We start from the raw sequence: 19,222 nt of genomic DNA, 5'->3' as shown, positions 1-19,222 counted from the left end.
AAGCAGTCAGCTTCAGAGAAACAAGATTTGGATAAAGGAAAAGACCCTGAGTTAAGAGGTTCTTTCTCAGAGGCAACCTCCAAGGTGGAAGAGATGACATCTTCACAAGGTCTGCATACCAGATCCTGTGAGGCCATGCAGGAGCTATTAGAATTACCAATGCTCTCTCCTATTTAATACGAGCAATGACTCGTGGAAGGAGAGCAAATTAAGGAAACAGGTATGCCAGACTGAAATCCCAAGGAACCACCAGGGAATCTATCAGGGCGGCCTGCAGATCACTTGAACCGTACCTTGGAAGCTTGGCGTTCTGCCGAGATGCCATTAAATCCAACTCCGGCACCCCCATTTGAGGTTTAACCTGGTGAACAACTCTGGATGGAGTGCCCACTCCCCAGGATGAAATGTCTGTCTGTTCAGGAAATCCACTTCCCAGTTGTCCACTCCTGGAATGTGAATGGCAGAAAGAGAGCAATTGTGAGCTTCCGCCCACTGAACAATCCTAGCCACCTCTTTCATGGCTAAGGAACTCCGCGTTCCTCTCTGGTGGTTGATGTAAGCCACTGAGGCGATATTGTCCGACTGGAATCTGATAAACCAAGCAAAGGACAACTGAGGCCAAGCCATCAGAGCATTGTAAATCACTCTCAACTCCAAGATGTTTATGGGGAGAGCAGACTCCTCCCAAGTCCATAGTCCTTGCACCTTTAATGAGTCCCAGACTGCTCCCCAGCCCAGTAGACTGGCTTCCATGGTCACAATCACCCAGGAAGGTCTCCGGAAGCATGTGCCCGGAGACAGATACTCCCAAGAAAGCCACCACGGGAGAGAGCTCGTGACAACTGATCTAGATCTATCCTCCGAGAGAGATCAGAATGGTCTCTGTTCCATTGCCTGAGCATACATGATTACAGAGCTTTCAAATGGAACCAAGCACAGGGAATGATGTCCATGGAAGCAACCATCAGACCAATTACCTCCATACATTGAGCTATTTAAGGCTGAACGGTAGACTGCAGATAGACTTTGATATTCTGACTTCCGTCAAAAAAAAAATTCATAGCTAGGGAATCTATTATAGTCCCTAAAAAAACTACCCTTGTAGCTGGAACAAGGGAACTCTTTTCCAAATCCACTTTCCATCCTTGGGAACGTAGAAAAGACAACAAGATCTCTGTATGTGATTTTGCTTGTTGAAAAGATGGCACCTGAACCAATATGTCATCCAGGTATGGCACTACAGCAATTCCCCAGGACCTGATGACTGCCAAGAGAGCCCCCAGAACCTTTGAGAAAATCCTGGGAGCTGTGGCAAGGCGAAACGGAAGAGCCACAAACTGAAAGTGTTTGTCTAGAAATGCGAATCTCAGGAACTGGTGATGATCCCGGTGAATGGGAACATGAAGGTATGCATACTTCAGGTCTATAGTTGCCATAAACTGACCCTCTAGAACTAAGGGAAGAATAGAATGAATAGGTTCCATCTTGAAGAACGGTACTCTGAGAAACTTGTAAAATAGTTTGGAAAGTTCCCTCTTTTTTGGGAACTATGAACAGATTGGAATAGAAACCTAGACCCTGTTCCTGTACAGGAACTGGAACTATCACCCCCAGGGAGGAAAGGTTGTGAACACATTTCAAGAACGCCTCTATTTTTATCTGGTCTGCAAATAATCTTGAGAGGTGAAACCTGCCCCTGGGAGGAAAAGTCTTTAATTCCAATTTTTAACCCTGGAATACTATGTCCACAGACCAAGGATCTGGGAAATCTCATATCCAAGCTTGAGAGAACTGAGACAGTCTGCCCCCCACTTGATCCAATCCTAGATCGGGGGCAAACCCTTCATGCTGATTTGGATTCAGCTGCGGGTTTATTTGATTGCTTCCCCTTGTTGCAAGACTGATTGGGTGTCATAACTGCCTAAGTTCTTTGCCTTATCCTTTGTATAGCTGTGTCTTTTCACACTTACATAACTCCTCCCCAACAAGCAGTTTAAATTTCCCTCCTACTCATACCAAATTGCTTGATTGTTGAATCCAGCTTCTCACCCTCTAATCTCCTTGCAACCTTTGAGACAGACGCAGCTCACCTCTCTACCAAACACAAGACCGGAACCGGCAAGCGGTGACGTCACACGCCATCGCACACGCTGCAATTTTCCCAAACTCTGCAGGGGAACTTCTCTCTGTCCGGACACCGCTCACCCATTACTTCTATTAGTAAGTTTCAAAAGCGCTTCCTTCATACCTATACCGCAGTAACTTACGAATATTCAGTAATTACTCCTGACATGTCTCAGAATCTTAGTTAGGTTACCTTCATAATTAAAAGCTCTAATACTACTTATATTCTTAATTGTTCAGTCTCAATACCTAAGTACAGCCTAAATCTCATGAGCTCTGTTTTGCCTTAATTTCGTATAACTATGTCTGCTGCCAAATATGATCAGATATTGTCTATCTAAAACTTTAACGTTGCAATTGCATGTTTGTTATATGTGGGAACCAGTTTGTCAATACTGAGTGGGGCTATACGCTCTGAGGTCTCAGCCATTGTCACACCTATCCTTATAATAAAAGTGAACTGTATCCAATGATTCTGAACCTTGCTGCCTTCCCTCACCTACACAGAATCACTGATACTTTCACAACACTCCTAAGCCTGCAGTTGTGGTCCTAAAAAATTCCTCTCTCCTTTACAGGGGTGAGATTACCTTCCACAGGCTGACAATAACAATCAAGCCTTATTATGGACCCAGCAGCCTTATTATCTCATGTAGAGAAATTAACTCAAACTGTAGATAACCTTACAACAGGGTTAAATACACTACAATTAGAAAACTCTGCCCTAAAGCAATACATCAATGAAAAAATTGATACACTCACTACACGTATTAGTTCTAGTGAACCCCAACCTAATCCTCCACAAACATTTAGTGGTATTCGTTCAGAATTTAGGGAATTCAAAAACTCATGTTCCTTATATTTCCAATTAAAACCTAAAACATACTTCAATGATCATTTGAAGGTTCTCACCACAATCTCCTATCTGCGTGGCGAACCACGTATATGGGCAAATTTGTTTTTTGAGACTAATGACCCATTGCTGTACTCATTTGATCAGTTTTTTAAAGCAATGGGACAGCTTTATGATGATCCCTACAAACAGCTGTCTGCTGAGACAGCAATGAGGTCTCTGAGACAACATAAAAGGCCTGTGGAGGACTACATCGCAGAGTTTAAGAAATGGTCCCCAGATACACAGTGGAATGACCTTTCTTTGCGCAATCAATTCCGCCTAGGCCTCTCAGATACTCTCAAGGATGAGCTAGCCAGACAACCCCTCCCAGAGACTTTAGAACTCCTAATAGATGCTAGCATCACATTAGATAGACGCATCAGAGAGAGACGCTCAGAAAGGTCACACTTAGAAACATCCACTAAATATACAGTTACTACTCTGCTTCCACCTAAGACAACTACAAAAGCCTCTGAAATCCCTATGGAACTCGGTTTCATCAGAGGTCCATTAACTCTACAGGAAAAATTAAGAAGAAAAGCTTTAGATCTCTGTATGTATTGCGGAGGGATCGATCACTCTGTAAAGGACTGCTCTCAATTACAGCGTAGGAAGGGTAAGATGAACACCACAAGTATATGTTTATCTGCTAAACAAAGACAATCTAATCATTGCTCCCTTCCTATCTTATTACAGTGGGATCAGCAAAGACTCAACTCACAAGCAATCCTTGACTCTGGTGCCAGCCACAATTATATAGATCACCAATTCACTACTGTAAATAAAATTCCACTAGTTAAGAAAATGGTGCCTAGTGTACTTCGTTTTATTGATGGTAATGAAATTACATCAGGACCCATCCTATACCACACCATACCTTTAAGGCTCACCACACATGACCAACACACAGAGTTTCTTACTTTTGATGTTATACCCTCACCTCTATATCCCATTATACTTGGTATCAGTTGGTTTAAACAACACGATCCCACTATACAATGGTCAACTTCACAAGTTATCTTTAATTCTCCTTATTGTAAAAATTTGTGTCTCCATCATGAACAAATTTTACTTGATGTTCCTTTACAAATCCCCAAGGAATACATATCATTCGCTGATGTCTTTGACAAAAAAGAATCAGAGAATCTACCCCCTCATAGGGTTTATGACTGCCCTATAGATCTTCTGCCAGGTGTTGATATACCTTACGGCCATATATTTCCCCTCTCTGATCCTGAGTTACAACATCTGAAAACTTATTTGGCAGATAATTTAAAGAAAGGTTTTATACGTCCTTCCACCTCCCCAGCTGGGGCTGGTATCTTTTTTGTTAAAAATAAAGATCAATCCCTAAGACCCATTATTGATTACAGAGAGTTAAACAAGCGTACAATAAAAAACCGCTATCCACTGCCTTTAATTCCTCAACTCCTTGATAGATTACAAAATGCTACTATATACACTAAATTGGATCTAAGAGGGGCTTACAACTTGGTACGTATCAAGGAGGGTCATGAATGGCTTACAGCATTCCGTACACGTTACGGCCTTTTTGAATATACTGTGATGCCATTTGGCCTCTGTAATGCCCCGGCTACTTTTCAGTACTTCATAAATGATATTTTTAAGGATTTTTTGGATTTATTTATGGTAATATATTTGGATGACATACTCATTTTCTCTACCTCACTTACTGAACACATCAAACATGTCACCCTAGTATTAACACGGTTACGAGAGAACTCTCTTTATGTTAAACTAGAAAAATGCTTATTTCACTCCAAAGAAATTAAATTTCTAGGTTATATTGTATCACCCCAAGGTATCCAGATGGATAATGATAAGATATCGGTAATTCAAAATTGGCCTTCCCCAAAAAGTAAAAAGGATATACAAAGGTTCATGGGTTTCGCCAATTTCTACAGAAAGTTTATTAAAAATTTCGCTGACTTGACAAGACCATTAACTAACTTGACCAAATCTGACACACACTTCAGATGGAACGATGATTTAGAAGAAATATTCAACTTCTTAAAAAAAGCTTTCACTACGGCCCCTATCCTCCAATTCCCTAATTCTGAGTTGCAGTACATCTTGGAAGTGGATGCATCTAGTAATTATGCTTTAGGAGCAATCCTCTCACAGAGGCAGACTCCAAAAGACCCTCTGCACCCTGTTGCCTTCTATTCACGTATTCTTAATTCAGCTGAAATAAACTACCCAATTGGTGATAAAGAACTGTTAGCAATCAAAACTTCATTGGAACAATGGAGACACCTTCTAGAAGGGACCCTTCTTCCAATCTTGATTTACACGGATCACAAAAATCTAGAATACCTACAATCTAATAGGACTCTTAGCGCACGGCAGGTCCGATGGAACCTATTCTTGGCTAGATTTAATTATCTTATCACCTACCGTCCTGCAAACAAGAACAAGAAGGCTGATGCCCTTTCAAGACACTTGGTGGACCAAGTGTCACATCCAAACCTTTCACCCCTAATTCCTCTTGACAGATTCTTAGCTTTAACTACAGAACAAAACATTCAGTTCAAATCAGCACAACAGGCTGACTCAAATAAACCATTACAGGTCTTGGATTTACACTCGGATGGGTTGTATTATTATCAACAACAAATCTATGTACCCAACAGTCTCAGAGCAACAGTCTTAAAAACTTTACATGATTCTCCATCTGCTGGACACATGGGCATAAAGAAAACTCAAGAATTAGTCTCCAGATTCTTTTGGTGGCCTACCTGCCTCTCCGATGTTGAGGATTACGTTAAAACCTGCTTAATCTGCGAAACTACAAAAAAAGGGAGGACTCCCCCTTACGGAAAATTGATCCCATTACCGACTCCTGACCGTCCTTGGAAGGACATAGCAATCGACTACATAGTCGACCTACCTATTTCTGAAAGGAATAACACCATATTAGTAGTCGTAGACCTATTTAGTAAAATGGCACATTTCGTGCCCTACCATAAGCTGCCAACTTCTTCTGAAACCATTTCCTTAATGATCCATCATATATTCAAGTATCACGGACTTCCGAATAGTATCACCTCTGATAGGGGGACTCAATTCACCAGCCAATTCTGGAAACAACTTTGTCACTCACTGGGTATTTCTAGACGTCTCAGTACCTCTTTCCATCCCCAAACTAATGGCCAGACTGAAAGGACAAACCAGTGCATTGAACAATATCTAAGATGTTTCATTTCAGCTAAACAAGAAAACTGGACCCAACTACTACCATACGCAGAATTCGCCTTCAACAATTCCGTCCATTCCTCTACTAAGTTCACACCGTTCTTCATTAATTATGGTTTCCATCCTTCTTTTGAATGGGATTCTATGGACAGCAACACCTGTCCTGTTGTGAATGACCTCATCAACACTATTAGTGAATCTTTTTCATTAACTGCTGAAAATATTCGCATCGCCAAGGATCGATATAAATTTCATTTTGATAAAAAAAGGATTCCCTCGCCTAAATATAGAGTAGGTGACTACGTTTGGTTATCAACACGTAATCTACATTTACCCCTTCCTTCCAGGAAATTATCTTCCAGCTTCATTGGACCATTTCCCATCATAAAAATTGTGAATATGAACGCTGTTACCCTCGCATTACCAGCAAATCTGAAATCCCATCCTACCTTTCATGTGTCTCTCCTCAAGCCTTATAGACAACTTCGTCACCATGATCCTTCTATTCCTCTACTTCCTCATCTGCAGGATGCCACCCTGGAGTATGAGGTACAAGATGTCTTGGACTCCCGACGCTTTCGAGGGCAGCTTCAGTATCTGGTTCATTGGAAGGGCTACCCTGATTCGGAGGACTCCTGGGAACCGGCTTCCAATCTCTCTGCCCCCCGTTTGGTGGCCAGGTTCCATGAACGTTATCCTGATCGTCCTGGACTCGATCCCCGGAGTTGATCATTGGGGGGGGGGTCCTGTCATAACTGCCTAAGTTCTTTGCCTTATCCTTTGTATAGCTGTGTCTTTTCACACTTACATAACTCCTCCCCAACAAGCAGTTTAAATTTCCCTCCTACTCATACCAAATTGCTTGATTGTTGAATCCAGCTTCTCACCCTCTAATCTCCTTGCAACCTTTGAGACAGACGCAGCTCACCTCTCTACCAAACACAAGACCGGAACCGGCAAGCGGTGACGTCACACGCCATCGCACACGCTGCAATTTTCCCAAACTCTGCAGGGGAACTTCTCTCTGTCCGGACGCCGCTCACCCATTACTTCTATTAGTAAGTTTCAAAAGCGCTTCCTTCATACCTATACCGCAGTAACTTACGAATATTCAGTAATTACTCCTGACATGTCTCAGAATCTTAGTTAGGTTACCTTCATAATTAAAAGCTCTAATACTACTTATATTCTTAATTGTTCAGTCTCAATACCTAAGTACAGCCTAAATCTCATGAGCTCTGTTTTGCCTTAATTTCGTATAACTATGTCTGCTGCCAAATATGATCAGATATTGTCTATCTAAAACTTTAACGTTGCAATTGCATGTTTGTTATATGTGGGAACCAGTTTGTCAATACTGAGTGGGGCTATACGCTCTGAGGTCTCAGCCATTGTCACACCTATCCTTATAATAAAAGTGAACTGTATCCAATGATTCTGAACCTTGCTGCCTTCCCTCACCTACACAGAATCACTGATACTTTCACAACACTCCTAAGCCTGCAGTTGTGGTCCTAAAAAATTCCTCTCTCCTTTACAGGGGTGAGATTACCTTCCACAGGCTGACATTGGGTTTCCAAGAAGACTTCGACTGCTCCTGCTTGGAAGAAGAAGGGGAAGACTTTCCTCTGAAGTTACGAAAGGAACAAAGGTTACGCTGACGTCCTTTAAGTCTATTCTTCTTATCTTGAGGTAGAAAAGACCCTTTTCCACCCGTAATGTCAGAAATTATTTCTGCCAGACCAGGTCCAAACAAGGTCATACCCTTGTAAGGAATCGCCAGAAGCTTGACATTAGAGGAAACATCAGCTGACCAAGATTTCAGCCACAAAGCCCTGCAGGCTAGCACAGCGAAACCAGAAGACTTGGCTCCCAGTCGAATAACCTGCATGATAGCATCAGAAATAAAGGAATTGGCTAACTTAAGAGCCTTAATCCTATCTTGAATCTCATCCAAGGGAGTCTCTACCTGAAGAGAATCAGACAGGGCATCAAACAAGTAGGTTCCCTTGCTAGTCACAGTGGCAATACACACAGCCGGTTGCCCTAGAAGACCTTGATGAACATATATCCTCTTCAAATAAGCCTCCAGCTTTTTGTCCATTGGGTCCTTAAAGGAACAGCTATCCTCAATAGGAATAGTAGTTCTCTTAGCCAGAGTAGAAATGGCCCCTTCTACTTTAGGTACAGTGTTCCATGGCTCTTTAACGGAGTCAGCAGCAGACAAAATCATTTTTAAAAATAGGAGACGGGGAAAAAGGTATCCCTGGCTTCTTCCATTCCTGTGTAATAATCTCTGTAGTGCGTTCAGGAACCGGAAACACCTCCCAAGTGGAAGGAGCATCAAAATAACTATTGAGTTTACTTGGTTTCTTAGGGATGACAACGGCAGGGGTGTCGGAGTTCTACAGAGTAGCCAAAACCTCCTTTAACAGTACACAAAGGTGTTCAAGCTTAAATCTGAAGGTTACAACTTCAGCATCAGAAGAATGCATTACACTGTCCGAATCTGAGATTTCACCCTCAGAGGCTACCGACATATCTTCCTCCTCAGATTTATGGGGGAGGGCAACCTGGGTAGTGAGAGCTGGAGCAGAAACCTTACTATCTGAATCTCTAATTTTCCTCTTGCATTTTCCTTTTAACATAGGAAAGGTAGCTAATGCCGCAGACACCACTGAAGATACCTGGGCACTTCTGCTTGCAAATAAACTCCTCCAGGAAATTGAGAGGAACTGCAGGGCACTGCATGTGATGCCATTGAGGCTTGAAACGGCACTGGAGAAAGCTATGGCAGTGCCTGAACAGCATCATCCTCAGAGACGTTGGGCTCAGCAAAAAAATGTTTTCCTTTACTCTGTAATGTTTCCTTAAAATATGAGGAACAAAATTGCATAGGGGCGGCAATTTGGACTTCTAAACACAAAAGGCACTGATTCATGAGAGCAGACTCCTGCCCCATGTCAGACATGGCCTCAGATACACAGTTAGTAAAAAAGAAGAAGCTATGTGATACTGTGCCTTTAAGAAACAAAATATGTAACATAAAAAATAAAAAGGAGGTGTAAAGTTTTTATTAAACAAAAAAAGAACCCTAAGCTAAAGTATTGGTTCATCAACAAGGGAAATAGATATAGACAAATGAAGACTGTTATAGTTGTCAAATGTAGAGCAAAAGATACGCTCAAGTAAAGACTCAGCACCTCCACACCTCAGCCTTAACTGAGGTGCCTACTTTACACCCGCTCCTGTGACAAACGGAATGTGGCCGTAATCAAGCAATTCCGATTGAACGAAACCGCTGCTGCGTAGCCGACACTGCTCCCAATACACAGAAGAGCTTCTTGTGATCGGCATAATGGTTTGCATCACAGAAGGCGCTAAAAAAGCCACAAACCGCCTTTCCAAATACGCTGAGAAGTCCCGCCTTCTGAAGACTTCCCCCAGCGATATAATTTTGCTGCTAAAAATGCCGGTCGTATCGGAAACATATAGCTATCTCCGACAGCAAAACACCCAATTTGTCAGCCTCAAGATAAAATAAAGGAATTTTCCTTAATGTCGGTATATAACCGATCAAAGACTGTCCCAATAAAAAATATGCAGGGTTCTCTATCAAAGGAGCTTGCTCTCCTTAAAGTGCATAGTCTCTCCACCTAAAAGACAATGGCACTTACCTGCTAATCCGCTGTCCGGCAGGAAGACAGCTCCCAGACATGACAGGACACACCTTCCTCACAGAGGCCTGTGGAAAAAGAAAGAACAGAGCAAACCTACTCTGGCTTTCTATAGTAGGGCAGCAAACACACCACCATATACACACCACCAGCAAAAAGATTGAGTAACTGAAAGCTCAGATGATGGTTAGCATTTTTTATCCATAAAGTATTTTTAAATGAATGTATGTACATTTCCAGCCCCTCACTTAATGTGATTACGAGCAAACCAATCGAAAGGGATCTTTTGATGAAAAGATCAGTGCAGTTGTAATCCTGAAGGTGCACAGCTGTGTAGGGAAAAACTTGTAGAAGGAAATTCATGAAATCAGCCTGCACTTGCTACAATTTAAAAGTCCAATTTATTCAACAATGTTAAAAGGAAAAAGCTGCTATTTGGCAGCTAACAACGGTAGCAACAAATAGTAGTGTCAGTCTGACATGTTTCGGATGTAGCCTTAATCATAGACATAATTAAAACATAGTGTGTTAGTTAAAATAAATACATTGTGGGGGCGGAGCTGATAACTGTTGCGGCAGGACGTGGTTGAGGAAAGCTCCTGGACTTACTTGATCCTTTTATAGTTATTTCCCAAGTTTATCTTACTATTTATCTATTTTACAACTTATGTCATATAAGTGGAGTCTTGGACTATCTGACAGACAGCGGACCTGCCTATGTTCCTCAGCTAACTTCACAGTGTTTTGCCACCGTTATTCTGTGTTGTTGAGGCTGCCGTGTATATACCCCCCACCCCCCCCCGGGATCTATGATTCTGGGTTACTAAACCAGAGTGATTATCTCTGGCCATATCTCTGTTTTTTAGCATACTGAAACAGTGCTTTGAGACAAATCAACTACTACCACTAAGAAGGAAAGTGTGCAGCTAAATTATGGATGCACTAGACAGATGGGAGACATCTATTCAGCAGGCAATTCAGATTCACTTCTCTACTCTCAAACTGCAGCTCTCTCAAATCCTTTTCCCTGCGAGTAGGAGGATATCGGATGGCATGATAGCAGAAGAGGAGCTGACTCAGAAAGATCAGATCTATACAATGAAGGGAACAACCCATGGCCCTATTGGTGGCCAATTTCTGCAACCCTTGGCAGTAATATCGGAGGACATAAACAAAGTCTCACAACCCCAACTATATAACCCAGCTGTGGCAGTGCGCCACTGTGAGATACTCCGCACTGACTTAATCCCATGCGATGCAGCCGACTCTGGGGTACAGGCCACTACATACCTAGGGCGCAGAAATGCCGGAGTAACAGTTTTGCAAACTACCATGCAAACTCTATTGCACATGTCTCACACCTTGACGCTGAGGGAGCAGGGACCTGGGGACCCAGGCTATGATTGTCATGTATACAACTGGAAGAAGGTCACTGAGTATGCTTCCATAAACTGGTGTGAAGCAGAGTCAGCCGCCACAACAATTTTATTATCAGATCGTTGCTTCCAAGAGGGTGAGGAGATTGTGTATATACCCCTACTGCAACCACACAACATTCCTATTGCACAGGATCTGGACAGTATTGGTGTGGGGTAAGCTACCACACTCTCCACGGCAGAATCTGTGTTAATTACTTGGTGCGGTGACTACACAAGATCTGTATTATAGTAACATATGGCGTGGGATTTTGATGTGGAAGAGGCAGATTCTACAATGAGATCAAAAGTGATGTTACTTATGCAACAAACCATTCTTTATCTGATTTGAAGCACTCTAGCTACCTTCAACAAAACAAAAGATAGCTATACTCCATACACTGCCAAAAATAGCTAGAAAGAGATTTTAACGAACCAGTCCGTAATATCAGGTGATCAATTTCTGACCAGCATCAACAGCATACAGCCATACAAATTAAGCAGCTTCAGTGGATCATAGGATCATAGCACACACATTAAGCATGTAGCCTGTAAAGAACACTCACCGCACTTCTCCAAACCGGATGCCTCTATCTCACGCTTCTTTACACTAGCGAGAGGTCTTACCCATCACGGTGAGTAATCTTCATTCCGCTCCAGTCCACTTCCACACTCGCGGACGCTGCTTCATCAAACAAAATCGGCTGTTCCAATGCGCTGTCCTAATGCACATTTCCTGTGGACGATTCACATACTTCCTCGTACTGCCGCTCAAAGCAACTGGGACCTATTTAGTGAACTCCTCCCAGTTCACAACAACAGGTAAGTTAAAGAAGAGACTTGGTCCGAAGTTGCTAAAACAGTAAATCCATTTATTTCAAATGTTCCATAAGAGGAGACAATATACACACAAAACAAGATGTGTAGGCAGGGTCGGTCTTACGCGTTTCGGCAGTAAGGTTACACCTTAATCATAGACCATACCTGAACCCCTTACACCTGTGACATATAATGGAGGGTTTACACCCTCCCACATTTGCTTTTACTCATATCACTTAATTTAAAGAGACAAAACATCTTCGGTTTCTATATATACAGCTTCAATTTACAACAGTAACAGTGACAAGTTACATTTAAGAGCTGAAAAAGAAGTAACTATCTTGGTTGCCTAGTAGATACATATTTGTTATATATACAGGTAGCCCTCAGTTTACGCCGGGGTTAGGTTCCAGAAGGAATGGTTGTAAATCGAAACCGTTGTAAATTGAAACCCAGTTTATAATGTAAGTCAATGGGAAGTGAGGGAGATAGGTTCCAGGCCCCTCTCAAATTGTCATAAGTAACACCTAATACATTATTTTTAAAGCTTTGAAATGAAGACTTTAAATGCTAAACAGCATTATAACCCTAATAAAATAATCACACAACACAGAATATATAATTAAACTAAGTTAAATGAACAAAAACATTTGCTAAACAGCATTATAAACCTAATAAAATAATCACACAACACAGACTTCACTTGCATTTTTCTGCAAACAGTTCTTTCTATGCATTCCAATCTGGACTGATTTATAGACAGGAAGATCTTGTTCCCTTGAAATCTGCTCGATAGCTCAGGTCTGGTTAAACTGATTAATTTTAGCTTGCTTGGCTTTGCTGCAACACAAGCGGACAGCTCCACCTACTGGCTATTTTAATAAATGCACTGCTTCTCAATGCTTTTCAATAGCAGTCAAATGACTGGAAAAAAAGGTTGTTATTCTGAAACGGTGTAAATTGAACCGTTGTAAAACGAGGGCCACCTGTATATATATATATATATATATATATATATATATATATATATATATATAAACAGCTAAAAAGCTGAATAATAAAACAGCAATATTTTTATTTCTTTCCCAGCAATAAAGGCCATTATAATCTCGATATTATTTACTTAGGTACATAGGAACCTAGGGCATAATTGAACTAAACTAAATCTAATTCTAAAGAGAGTGCATATTAAGAATGACATATTTACATTTGTAAGTAGTTTTTGCATAGAGGCTAATAGCAAATAAACAGTAGAAGAACAATTGCATATACCTAATAAATATCTAATGAATATAAATCTCAGATTAACCCTAAAAGCAGATCTTATAAACAAATCTTAGAGCCAGCAGTTTATAATATCATGCTCAAAATTAAAACCTAGTGGGACCAGCGTTTTGAACATAAATATCCAATAGGCTTCTTGTTTTTTCAAAATACTCAAACGGTCTCCCCCTCTATGAGGCCTATATATATGCTCAATAGCTGACCAGCTGAAAAATTTCAGTTCTTGGTCATGTTCCTCAATTAAATGGGTGGCTTGAGCAGAGCAGGCAATATTCTTTTCTATATTATAGATATGCTCGCGAATACGCGGTCTTACGTCCCTTGTGGTCATACCAATATATTGCCTCCTGTGCTCTTTACACTCAAATACACCACATGATCTGTGGAACACTTTATACATCCTTTGATATCGTATTCTTTTCCTGTTACATAGGATTCACATTTTTGATTTACTTTAATAAATCCACAGGCTTGGTTTTGTGTGTATATTGTCTCCTCTTATTAAACATTTGAAATAAATGGATTTACTGATTTAGCAACTTCGGACCAAGTCTCTTCTTTAACTCAAGCTACCTTCCTTGCGACACTCAGAACTGCAACTTTATCTCATGCCGGTCCTTTGATCCTGGAGGCTAATCTCTGCAACACCATATTAGAACTAAGGTTCACATTTATCCTTTTGAGCACAGTATGTATAATACATATGTATTTGAAGGTGTCAAATGAGAAGACATAAATGCGAGGGATTGCTGCAAGGTACTGTTTTTGCCTAATAATTGCACAGATCGCTTTATGCTCTATTAATATATCACATGTTCCAGCCCTGCATAGTTGTTCTAGTGAAGCGTTAATAATGAGATGCATTGCTTTAAGTGTAAAACCCTTGTTCAGATCTTAGCTGTGAATTAGCATGGTTGTTGCCCTAACTTGTCAGCACTCCAACTTGGGGATATGATGTATTACTATGCTGCTATCTAAAATTTCTTATAAAGGACTTACAAAATACATAAAAATGATAACTAATTAGTCTGAGAATCACAGTTGTATTACATGGAAACTTGTATAGATTTATTCCCTTGTCTCTCTTTAATGTACATGTAGGTTACATGTAGGTTAATTATAATATGCACTTTACCCATAGCTTGTTCCAGTGGATAATTATTATCACCTTGAAACTTAAGAATAACAATGTGTAGGGGTTTGTATAAATTTAGCTTTTTACATAATATTGCACTATAATGCAAGCAAATTCACTGGATGTTTATAGTGCCATGTTTAAACACCTCAGAAGCAGGAATGCCTATTTATATATCTATTACAAAAGTTTCCTAAGGTAAATATATGCTCCCACATACTTATTGTACTTCATATCCTCTTTGGCTATTAATTAAGATATGCTAAGGCTACAAAGGATTTGTTGCTTAATTACTGCTAAGGTTTATTTTAAATAGGGAGATTCTTACCAAACTTACAGCTAGATTTAGAGTTTGGTGTTAGCTGTCAAAAGCAGCGTTAAGGGGTCCTAACGCTGCTTTTTAAAGCCCGCTGGTATTTAGAGTCAGTCAGGAAAGGGTCTAACGCTCACTTCCTTACCGCGGCTCCAGGCTACCGCAGATCCCCTTATGCCAATTGCGTATCCTATCTTTTCTATGGAATCTGCCTAACGCCGGTATTTGGAGTCTTGGAAGAAGTGAGCGGTAGTTAAGAGCTTTATGTGCTAGCGCGTGAATATAAAGCTCTTAACTACTGTGCTACAAAGTACACTAACACCCATAAACTACCTATGTACCCCTAAACTGAGGCCCCCCACATCGCCGCCACTATAATAAAATTTTTTAACCCCTAATCTGCCGACCGGACACCGCCGCCACCTACATTATCCCTATGAACCCCTAATCTGCTGCCCCTAACATAGCTGACCCCTATATTATTTATTAACCCCTAATTTGCCCCCCCAACGTCGCCGCTACCTAACTACACTTATTAACCCCTAATCTCCTGACCGGACCTCGCTGCCACTATAATAAATGTATTAACCCCTAAACCGCCGCACTCCCGCCTCGCAAACACTATAATAAATAGTATTAACCCCTAATCTGCCCTCCCTAACATCGCCGCCACCTACCTACAATTATTAACCCCTAATCTCCCGCCCGCAACGTCCCCGCTACTATAATAAAGTTATTAACCCCTAAACCTAACTCTAACCCTAACCCTAACATAAATATAATTTAAATTAAACGAAATAATATTCCTAAAATTAAATAAATTAATCCTATTTAAAACTAAATACTTACCTATAAAATAAACCCTAATATAGCTACAATATAACTAATAATTACATTTTAGCTATTTTAGGATTTATTTTTATTTTACAGGCAACTTTTTATTTTACAGCCAATAGAATGCGAGCTCAATACGATTGGCTGATTGGATCAGCCAATCGGATTGAACTTCAATCTGATAAGCTGATTGCATCAGCCAATCAGATTTTTTCTACCTTAATTCCTATTGGCTGATAGAATTCTATCAGCCAATCGGAATTGAAGGGACACCATCTTGGATAACGTCCCTTAAAGGAACCTTCATTCGTCGGGAAGTCGTCAGTTGAAGAGGATGGCTCAGCGTCGGCTCCTTTGAAGATGGCTCCGCTCCGCTCCGGATGGATGAAGATTGAAGGCGCCGCCTGGATGAAGACTTCTACCGGATGGAGGACCTCTTCTTGCCCTGCTTGGATGAAGACGTCTACCGGATGAAGGACCTCCTCTGCGCACCTTGGATGAAGAATTCGGCTCGGCTGGGTGAAGACGACTCAAGGTAGGATGATCTTCAGGGGGTTAGCGATAGGTTTTTTAAGGGCGGTTTGGGTGGGTTAGAGTAGGGGTATGTGGGTGGTGGGTTGTAATGTTGGGGGGGGGTATTGTATTTTTATTTTCAGGTAAAAGAGCTGATTACTTTGGGGCAATGCCCCGCAAAAAGCCCTTTTAAGGGCTGGTAAAAGAGCGGATTACTTTTGTAGTTTAGAATAGGGTAGGGCATTTTTTTATTTTGGGGGGATTTTTTATTTTATTAGGGGGCTTAGATTAGGTGTAATTAGTTTAAACTTCTTGTAATTTTTTTTTTTTTTTGTAATTTAGTGTTTGTTTTTGTATTATAGAATAGTTTATTTTATTGTATTTTAGTTTAGCTAATTGTAGGTAATTTATTTAATTAATTTAATGATAGTGTAGTGTTAGGTGTATTTGTAACTTAGGTTAGGATTTATTTTACAGGTAATTTTGTACTTATTTTAACTAGGTAGCTATTAAATAGTTATTAACTATTTAATAGCTATTCTACCTAGTTAAAATAAATACAAAGTTGCCTGTAAAATAAATATAAATCCTAAAATAGCTACAATGTAATTATTAGTTATATTGTAGCTATATTAGGGTTTATTTTATAGGTAAGTATTTAGTTTTAAATAGGATTCATTTATTTAATTTTAGGAATATTATTTCGTTTAATTTAAATTATATTTATGTTAGGGGGGTGTTAGGGTAAGGGTTAGAGTTAGGTTTAGGGGTTAATAACTTTATTATAGTAGCAGCGACATTGCAGGCGGGAGATTAGGGGTTAATAATTGTAGGTAGGTGGCGGCGATGTTAGGGAGGGCAGATTTGGGGTTAATACTATTTATTATAGTGTTTGCGAGGCGGGAGTGCGGCGGTTTAGGGGTTAATACATTTATTATAGTGGCGGCGAGGTCCGGTTGGCATATTAGGGGTTAATAAGTGTAGTTAGGTAACGGCGACGTTGGGGGGGGGCAGATTAGGGGTAAATAAATAAAATGTAGGGTCGGCGATGTTAGGGGCAGCAGATTAGGGGTTCATAGGGATAATGTAGGTGGCGGCGGTGTCCGGAGTGGCAGATTAGGGGTTAATAGCATAATGCAGGTGTCAGCAATAGCGGGGGCGGCAGATTAGGGGTTAATAAGTGTAAGGTTAGGGGTGTTTAGACTCGGGGTTCATGTTAGGGTGTTAGGTGCAGACTTAGAGAGTGTTTCCCCATAGGAAACAATGGGGCTGCGTTAGAAGCTGAACGCTGCTTTTTTGCAGGTATTAGGTTTTTTTTCAGCCCAAACTGCCCCATTGTTTCCTATGGAGATATTGTGCACGAGCACGTTTTGCCAGCTTACCGCTACCGTAAGCAATGCTGGTATTGAGGGTTGAAGTGGAGCTAAATTAGGCTCAACGCACCCTTTTCTGAACCTAACGCAGCCACTCAGACAACTCTAAATACCAGCGTTGTTTGAAGGGTGCGCTGGGAAAAAAAGCAGCGTTAGCTACGCGGGTCTTTACAGACAAAACTCTAAATCTAGGCGTTAGTGTCTATCCTCTTTATTTAGCAGGATTATCTAGTCAAATATAATTTATGCAGAGAAACGTTGATCTACAATTAGAGGTAAATAAGAGCAGATATTTTTGCATTGGATCCTATACTTTGGGACCTTCTATGTATCCTATGTCCTATATGAAATCACCTAAAATTTTGTTTTTCTTAGGGAACCCAGACTAATGTATAAACACTCTGATGCCTGAGCAGGTTAAAATTATAAAATACAAAATAGTCCTCCTATCCTGCAAGATGTCCCTAACATTAGTGAGATAGTCCATGCAAGGTACCTTGTAGGGTGGTATATTTGATATGTGCTTCTCTAGTGGAATAAAACTCTGGGATAGTTTTGAGGTAGCAGAGGTAATATCTATGAATATTTGATGTTACATTCCTTAATAGATCCCTTTACATTCTGTACATCACACATTCAGGGCTTTATATTATTTAAGCAATATCTCCTTACACTATATCTTAAAAGTTGATACTAAGATATGTTAATTTTATTTCCACTGGGTAGATGTGTATGTATATTCATAGTTAATGTATACTGATAGCACTGTTGATGTTGTTTTCAATATATTTATACTAAAGTTAAAATCAAAAACGAGGTTATTTAGTTGAGATCCAAAAGTGGTCTCCTTAGTTGGTTTTTATATCCAATAGCTACTTTACTGAGAGTGGAGGTCCAAAAGTGGCCTCATATAACATTTTGGAGGTATATAGAAGATTTGGTATGCTACCTATATATTGCACCCTGTTCCTCTGTACCTTTCGATGGAATGCACATAACCAATATTGTATCTAATGATGTCTTCATTCCAATTTGTTTATGGTGTTATTGTATTGTATATTCTATGTCTACCTTATGTTAATCCTCAAATAAAATAAAATGTTTAAAAAAAAAGATCACCACCCTGTCACTGTCATCTGAAGACTATCAGAGACAACCCACAAATAATAAAGTACCCAAAACCATTTTTTTACACTTCATTCTAAAGATGTTAATTAAATTACATTTTGAATATAAAAAAATAAAATAAACATAAATAAATAAATAAATACATAGTGCTATGTTTTCATTGGTTTACCACAGATTGAATCACAAACACCTGGATACATATTAAGTGAATTCATTTAATTCTTTACTTTCCTATGTCTTTTGATCAGATAGCAAGACGGTACTTGGTGGCTGTGAGATAACTAGCTGGCCGTGAGGATTACAGAACCCTTCCAGGGGACCCAACATCTATATTTTCAAGGGAATTGAGGTCCATTTTGGATGATGGCCTGGAACAGGGACATATCAATCGTGACACTCACGACTACCTCTTTGTCCAAGAGCCTATAATTACAATTTTCCACATTCTCCCCAAAGTCCATAACTGAAGTTAAGGAGTGCCCTATAGTATCAGGGA

The 19,222-nt window shown here is 40.3% G+C and overlaps 1 long non-coding RNA gene across 1 annotated transcript; it reads left to right on the top strand.

The window, feature by feature from the left end:
• Positions 1 to 3,457: 3,457 nt before the first annotated feature.
• On the top strand, positions 3,458 to 3,824 carry LOC128647995 (uncharacterized). The gene is made up of 2 exons (XR_008400475.1): positions 3,458 to 3,635; positions 3,716 to 3,824. It is a non-coding gene; the product is annotated as an uncharacterized LOC128647995 (long non-coding RNA).
• The last annotated feature ends 15,398 nt before the right edge of the window (positions 3,825 to 19,222 follow it).

The sequence above is a fragment of the Bombina bombina genome, chromosome 2 (assembly GCF_027579735.1).
Source record: "Bombina bombina isolate aBomBom1 chromosome 2, aBomBom1.pri, whole genome shotgun sequence".
Classification (NCBI taxonomy): Eukaryota; Metazoa; Chordata; class Amphibia; order Anura; family Bombinatoridae; genus Bombina; species Bombina bombina.
The sequence above is the reverse complement of the archived record's forward strand: the minus strand, read 5'-3'. Positions and strand labels throughout refer to the sequence as shown.